Raw genomic sequence first — 7,271 nt, forward strand, 5'->3', positions numbered from 1 at the left:
TCCATTACTCCACTGGAGAAATTATCCCTCCAAATAAATTACATTTTCAAATGCCATTATATAATTAATAAATTTCAAATCATTAAACTGATTCCCTTTCATAAGATAATTAATAAATTTAAAATGCACGCCAAGATATAAAGTATAATATAGATAAACATAAAGTAGAAGATAGATTAGAGAGAACAGGAGATCATTTGCACAAGTAGTTCCCAACTTTCAACATCTTGGAGGAGGAGGCGCTTCCCTCGTCTTCAGCAAATAATTCAATCGACAAAAGAATAGCATTTATTTACACCGGAAGCAACATGATGGCGGCATTCAGGAAATGGGGCAGCCCTTTACGACCACGCCACTCGCGGTCGGACAAGAGGCTAAAGGGCAACCATCGAAGTCATTGCCCCACCAACTGAGGCTGGTATTCTCCATGCCCAGGCAGAGATAAAGCAGCACCGCCATGAACGCAAGCCCAGCATCCAACGCTCCGGATAGCACGTAGTTGTGGCGTTGCCACCACTCCCCCCGATACCTGTACACGACAAAACCAGACAAGAATCCGGCGATGACCCAAGTGGTGTAGTTAACGGGTGTGGCCGGAGGCATGTTTATGGTAGCACCGATGAGCACCGGCATGTTGATCAGACGAATCCACTCCTTCTCAGGGTATGCGTTATGGGCAAACCAGACAAGCACCGGGGCGATTGCTCCTGCTAGAAAGTACCAGTTGATGGCTGCGTAGGTGCCCAGATTGCCGAAGATCCTGCGCGGTCCAATAAGGCCCCACATGACCGACGCGTCGTAGAAGACGTGGTCCGATGGGCACGTCCATGGGCTGCCCGAAGGTAGCAGCGTCTTATCGCATATTCCAGCAATGGAGTCCATGAGCCACCAGGCCGTCCCCAGGTGCACTACTGCCGCAATCAGGGTTCCCACCACCTAATAGAAGATAATTTAGCACCACGTCTCAGTTGCACATTTACTACTTTTCCCACATGTCTTTATTAACAATCATGATTCGCCAAAGACGAGGTTGTATGGTCAATCCTTCCTTGAAATTTGATGGTTCTTCAAAATATGTTGAGATGTTCAGGCAATGTTTGTCCTAAATTTCATCTCTAATATCAAAATAGATGAAAGGCGATCGATAAGAAGTCTAACTAACCTGCGCCATAAACATAGTTCGTGGGGGAGTTTTCATGTAGTGGCCAAGGTTGAAATCTTGGAGGAATGTCAACGCTTGCTTCATGCTGATACACCCGTAAACTTTGAAACACATGTTAGCCACCGGCCGCCCTGGATAGAGATAACCGATGATATATTCGGTGATGATGTTCAAACCGGGAGTCTGGAAAAGAAACAACAAGTTAAGTTATGCGAAAGTGATTTGTCAAATTGAAGACATTTGGTCTGCGTTGGTCTGGTGTTTGACCTGGTTTGCGGTGGCGGTGATGATCCCGATGGGCAAGGTGAATACGAAGGCGATGGCACAAGCCAGCAAGACGCCCCACCATGGCAACTGGAGCTGCTCATTGTAGTACTCGCACGCAAAGATGGTGAGAGCGATGTTCGCCAAAAGTATAATGATGAACCATGATTCAGGAACTCGCCGGTACACGATCATCAACCTCGTGTGGACGTCCATCTTCTTCTCTTTCAAGGCCGACTTGCTCAGCGTATAAACTTCTCTGAAAGAATTGGTCATCATAGTTTTAGGACGCAAGCGTATAAACTTCTAATCGTCTGTGCGGGATGCCATTCTCTACGGAGATTGAAAGCTGCATTTAAACTTGAGATACGTTTTTGCCTCAATCCCTACCTGCCGTAAAAGAGGAGAACGTGGACAAGTGTGGCCGTGAGGGTTGCGAACCCAACTCCGTAATACATGGCGAAGTAGGTGCTCAAGTAGAGAGGGCCCTCCTTGCGATACGAGTCGAGATCAAGGTGGAAGTTGTCGTCGATTATAGTTGAAATGTTGTAGGGTTGGCCGGTGGAAGTGAACAGCCCGTCAGAGAAAATAGGGAAGTTCTTTGCCTTGTAGAGGTTCAACCAGTATGCCACCGGCGTGATTACGTACGTTATGAGGAAGAAGCCGGCAGCGATGTTGGCTGTGGCGAACCATGGACTGGCCAATGGACTGCCGAGGTAGGAGGAGACGGTGGACCAGTCCAGGCCCACGGCGCCGACCCCGAGACCATGGAGCCCGGACCCAATCTGCTGAGCCAGGATCGAACTCGGGAACACCCAGCAGACCCAAGAGATTGAAGTCAGCATCTGGAGCAGGTACCCTGGAAAGATGTAGTAGGCGAAGCTGCCGACTAACGCCACCACAAAGAACTGATTCCTTGTGAGGCTCCCTTTCTTCCTTTCTTCTTCCTCATGTAGCGCCCTGGTAATCAAAAGGGTAGAAGATGTTAAACAATCCCCTGGGGAATCTTTGTCAACCATCTTGAAAATCAGAGGGAATCTTGCTTTTCTTACGAGTGTAAGTGGATTGATTCCCATTAAAGAAGGGTTTGTACAAAAGGTACATGGTATGTGTATCGCACATACAAATCTGCCGTCCTTTAACAGAACTCTACCTTGGAAATTGTTTATCTATGTCGAAAAACTTTATAATTCCATGACAAACCGTTCGTATGAATACAACTGCGTGTTTGCAGTCTTCATACTTTGAAGTCACTTTTACTAGATCCATGGTCATGCCTAGAGATAAATTCATTGCACATTTGCACCTGAAGACTTGGCCGAATTCGAGGTGGAATACCAGTGACAACCAAAATTTGCTTCAGCAACAGATTCCCTCTGAGTGTCACTTTTGGAAGAGTCGGCAACAGTAACAACCAAGATGGGGATGAAAGAAGCTAAATAGGAAGGAACGTAAGGCAGAGGGCTCTTGGGACTGTACAACAAATATTTGCTTTGAAGACTGATTCGTGACATGGGAACTCTGGTATACGAATCACGTCTGAAATGTTGAATAGCTGACACAATAGTGTTGCAATACGAGTGCCAGCAGCGATTAAGAGAGATCAATGGCGCGACACTCTTGGAAAAATGATAAATCTAAAAGGAGTACAATAAAAGAAGAGCATGAAATCTAAGTGGGACAGCACTGGCGCAAATATCAAGAGCAACACGGTGCGCGACTGTATGGAAAGAAGAGCATTCGTGAATTCTGTCCACAATTTCGGTGCCCAAGTTGATATACCTCAACTTTCAAGGTCCATATCCAATGCGCGCATTAGTGTGGATATCATGAGTAAAGAACTTTACAGGTAAGCGTGCTATATCACGTAGAATTCTGGGACCTAGAAATTAAAAATCCTTGCACAACTCCAACAAGGAACCTGGAAATAAAAGATAAATAAGTATATACATAACAGGAGATTGATAAGAATGGACCCGAGAGAGAGATGGAGAGGGGGAAGAGATATAGGAAGGGAGAGAGAGCGAAAGCGGGAGGGAGACAGAGAGGTTGAAAGAGGGTGATAGAGAAAAGGTAGATAGAGATATGAGTGAGAGGAAGAGAGAGAGAAGAGAGAAGATGGAGAGAAGAAGACAGAAGAAGATGGAGAGAAGAAGAGAGGGAGAAGGAGAAAAAGAGAGAAAGGGAGAGAGAGGGAGAAAGTGAGAGACGAAGACGGAGAGAGACAGAGAGGGAGAAAGAGTGAGAGAGGTAGAGAGACAAAGAGGGAGAAAAAGAGAGAGAGAGAAAGAAAGTGAGAGAGGTAGAGAGATATAGAGATAGAAAGAGAGAGAGAAAGGTAGAAAGAGAGAGGGAGAAAGAGAGAAAGAGAGAGAGGTAGAAAGAGAGGGAGAGCATAAAGAGAGAGAGGGAGAAAAAGAAAGAGCGAGATGTAAAGAGAGAGAGAGATAGAAAGAGAAATAGAGGGAGAAAGAGAGTGAGAGGGGAGAGTGAGAGAGAGAAAGAGGGACGGAGAAAGAGAGAGAGAGGGAGAGAGTGTGAGAGAGAGAGACTTAGAGAGAGAGAGGGAGAAAGAGAAAGTGTGAGGGAGAGAGAAAGAGAAAGAGAGTGAGAGGGAGAAAGAGAGAGAGAGAGGGAGAAAGAGAGAAAAAGTGAGAGGGAGAGAGAGGGAGAAAGAGAGAGAAAGTGAGAGGGAGAAAGAGAGAGAGAGAGAGAGAGGGAGAAAGAGAGAGAAAGAGAGAGGGAGAAAGAGAGAGAGAGTGAGAGGGAGAAAGAGAGAAAAAGTGAGAGGGAGAAAGAGAGAGAAAGTGAGAGGGAGAAAGAGAGAGAAAGTGAGAGGGAGAAAGAGAGAGAGAGAGAGGGAGAAAGAGAGAGAGAAAGTGAGAAAGAGAGAGAGAGGAAAAGAGAGTGAGAGGGAGAAAGAGAGTGAGAGGGGAGAGTGAGAGAGAGAAAGAGGGGCAGAGAAAGAGAGAGAGAGAGGGAGAGAGAGGGAGAAAGAGAGAGATAGAAAGAGAGAGAGAGGAGAGAGGGAGAGAGAGAGAGGGAGAAAGAGAGGGAGAGGGAGAAAGAGAGAGAGAGGGAGAGAGGGAGAGAGGGAGAGATAGAAAAAGAGAGAGAGGAAGAGAGGGAGCGACGGAGAGAGAGAGAGCGAGAGAGAGAGAGAGAGAGAGAGAGCGGGAGAGATAGAGAGAGAGTACCGGAAGAGGGAGTCTTGGACGAGATTGTGAGGCCACCACATGGCCGCCGGTACCGCCGAAATATCCCGGCCCAGCCAAAACCGAGCACCTGGGAGCGTAGAGACCAGACAAAATCAGACGGCACGGAGCAGCAGGATGGACAAGGAGAGTACGAGGCAGCACCTGGGTGGTGAAGACGACGAGAAGCGAGACAAAGAAATTCATATGCTTTCTGTAGAAGATCTTGACCGCGGTAACGACATGGATGGCGTAGACGCTGCCGGCTCCAGAATTGGCGAAGATGGTGATGAGGACGTGTTCCTTCACGTTGAACGGTCCCGGGTTGAGAGAGAATTCGAAGCGGCTGCCTTTGAAGAAGAGACGAGAGGGGAGGGATGAGGCCATTAAGCGGCCAGAGGCACGACGGCTATCTGGGCGGATATGGAAGAGATGGAGAGGGGCTCCTTACGGTACCAGAAAAACTGGTTCAGAAAGGAGAGGAGGACGCAGGAGAAGGTGCCCAGAACCCACATTCGGAACGTTAGTACCGGGGTGTCTGGGTCGTCCGTCACCGGCACCGTCAACGCCACCTGTTCTATCGCTGAATTCTCCTCTTCCTCGCCATGGATCTCCGACGGAGCGCCCCTCTCTTGGAGTAGTGGCGCCTCAATTTCCCTGTGTTCTTCCACTGCCCCCATTGAGAGTCTCTCTCTCTCTCTCTCTCTCTCTCTCTCTCTCTCTCTCTCTCTCTCTCTATATATATATATATATATATATCTTTATGACTTCATCAACCATATCTCGCTCTCGCTTCATCTCCAGCTATTTCATTTTTTAATTACTGTGAATCGGATTGGCTCGGCAAGATGAACGTGTGCCGTTTACCACCCTTGGTTGCAACTATCGGGAAAATCCGATCATCCAAAGCTCGGAATTCCCTTACGCCCACCTTTCACTGCCGCTGAATGAATCTTCCCATCTTTCGGGCGCAAGTGCGGAGGAAGATGGATCGATAGATTGTATAGCCAGCTAGATATATATATATATATATATGTTGGAAAATAGAGATAGAAGGAGGGGGGGCAGAGTAAAAGAGAAACACATAGAGAGCGAAATATGGAGGGAGAGAGGTAGAGAGAGGGGGGGAATCTGATGCAGATATATACATATATATATATATATATATGGAGTGAAAACTTCATATGACTCTCTCATTAATAATGAATTTGGTTGGTAGTTTAAGTAATCCAGTAAGTGCACGAAATGAATGTATTGCTTCCTAGTTAAATCAAGAATAAGACCAATCGCTTCAGCTTTATGTCAATAATTAGAGTTTGAATAATCAATCACACATCGTTAAAACTTTTTAATTTTTTGATATCCCCTCATATATTGCATCAATACTTAAAATCAATATGTCGCATTAATGTTTCGGTCTTGATTATTAAAATCGTGGTTGTTAAGTATTCCAATGTTTAACTATTACCCTACGCATCAATATAAGGCATCATAGCTCTAGACGATGTTAAGTACAAAACAAGCTTGACCAGTGTTATTTGAATCAGCATGAACTTCAGATTTGGATTTATACTTGTATTTTTCATGAATTCCATCAATTTACATTAAATTATATCCAATTTACTTAATTTTGAGATGGAACTAATCCTACATTTGTGGTAATTGTTACTCAATTTCCCTCTATTTTTTGAAAACTTTTATGGAAACATTGCACAATATTTTGGATTGTCAAAAATATGCAATTTACCATGCAATATTTTGAAAAGCCTTAGGATGGTGGCAGACCAATCAACACCATGTCAATAAGGGATTTTATGGGTCAGCCTGGTCCACTACGTCTGACAATGCTCTCCATCAGTCAAAGCGAAGGGTATGTCCCAGACAATGGCCCATACAGCATCCAAGTATCTGACATGTGGGTCTACACAAATGGAGTCAAGGACACTATCTATCTTTCTTGTAAATGATAGAAGGACCCTAATTATAAATTCAACATGTCTCCCTTTATTTTGGTATGGGACAACACCAATTGCTGCCAATAATATGTATGAAATCCCATAATGTCTCCATATGATTCACACCCCATGATTCCTCAAAACTCATACAAAATAATTTTATATGAACTCATACAACAATCTAGATAAACTTTTATTATTTAGAATAAGAAGAAAACTAAAAAATAATACTATATCAAAATGATATAACAAAATCCTCATTGCATCGTATCCCTTTCAACTATTCAAAATGTCACATGAAAGAGCAGGTTTAATGACAACACTTGGGTTTTCAAGGAATTTCTCAAATTGTAGAATACTAAACATATTTTTAAAACACAAATGGATTTTCTCAGATCATTTCCTGAATATTTGTACATTCAGAATATATTCTAATTTTTAACATAATTTAATATTTATAAGGTAAGGATTCTTGTATCCCTCATTAAAATGAAGATTGAAAAAGTAACATTCTTTTTAATTATGGAAAATCAAAATAAACAACTGTAATCAGAAGCGTTTCACCTCACACTCCAATGAACTTGATTAGTTTTTTTACTAAATTGCTTCTGAATTCAACAATTCAAATAAGGAAAAAATAATATTTTCATAAAATAAATATGAGAGCTTTTTTTCAGGATACATTTTAAAAGATAA

At 43.7% G+C, this 7,271-nt stretch overlaps 1 pseudogene across 1 annotated transcript; it reads right to left on the bottom strand.

Annotated features, from left to right (window-relative positions):
- Positions 1 to 227: 227 nt before the first annotated feature.
- On the bottom strand, positions 228 to 5,317 carry LOC144702056 (oligopeptide transporter 7-like; annotated as a pseudogene). Its single transcript, XR_013581171.1, has 6 exons — positions 4,786 to 5,317; positions 4,624 to 4,711; positions 1,817 to 2,386; positions 1,430 to 1,685; positions 1,163 to 1,345; positions 228 to 936 (listed from the first exon to the last, which is right to left on the bottom strand). The product of XR_013581171.1 is annotated as an oligopeptide transporter 7-like (transcript).
- Between the last annotated feature and the right edge of the window lie 1,954 nt (positions 5,318 to 7,271).

This window comes from Wolffia australiana, chromosome 4 (assembly GCF_029677425.1).
Source record: "Wolffia australiana isolate 7733 chromosome 4, ASM2967742v1".
Taxonomy (NCBI): domain Eukaryota; kingdom Viridiplantae; phylum Streptophyta; class Magnoliopsida; order Alismatales; family Araceae; genus Wolffia; species Wolffia australiana.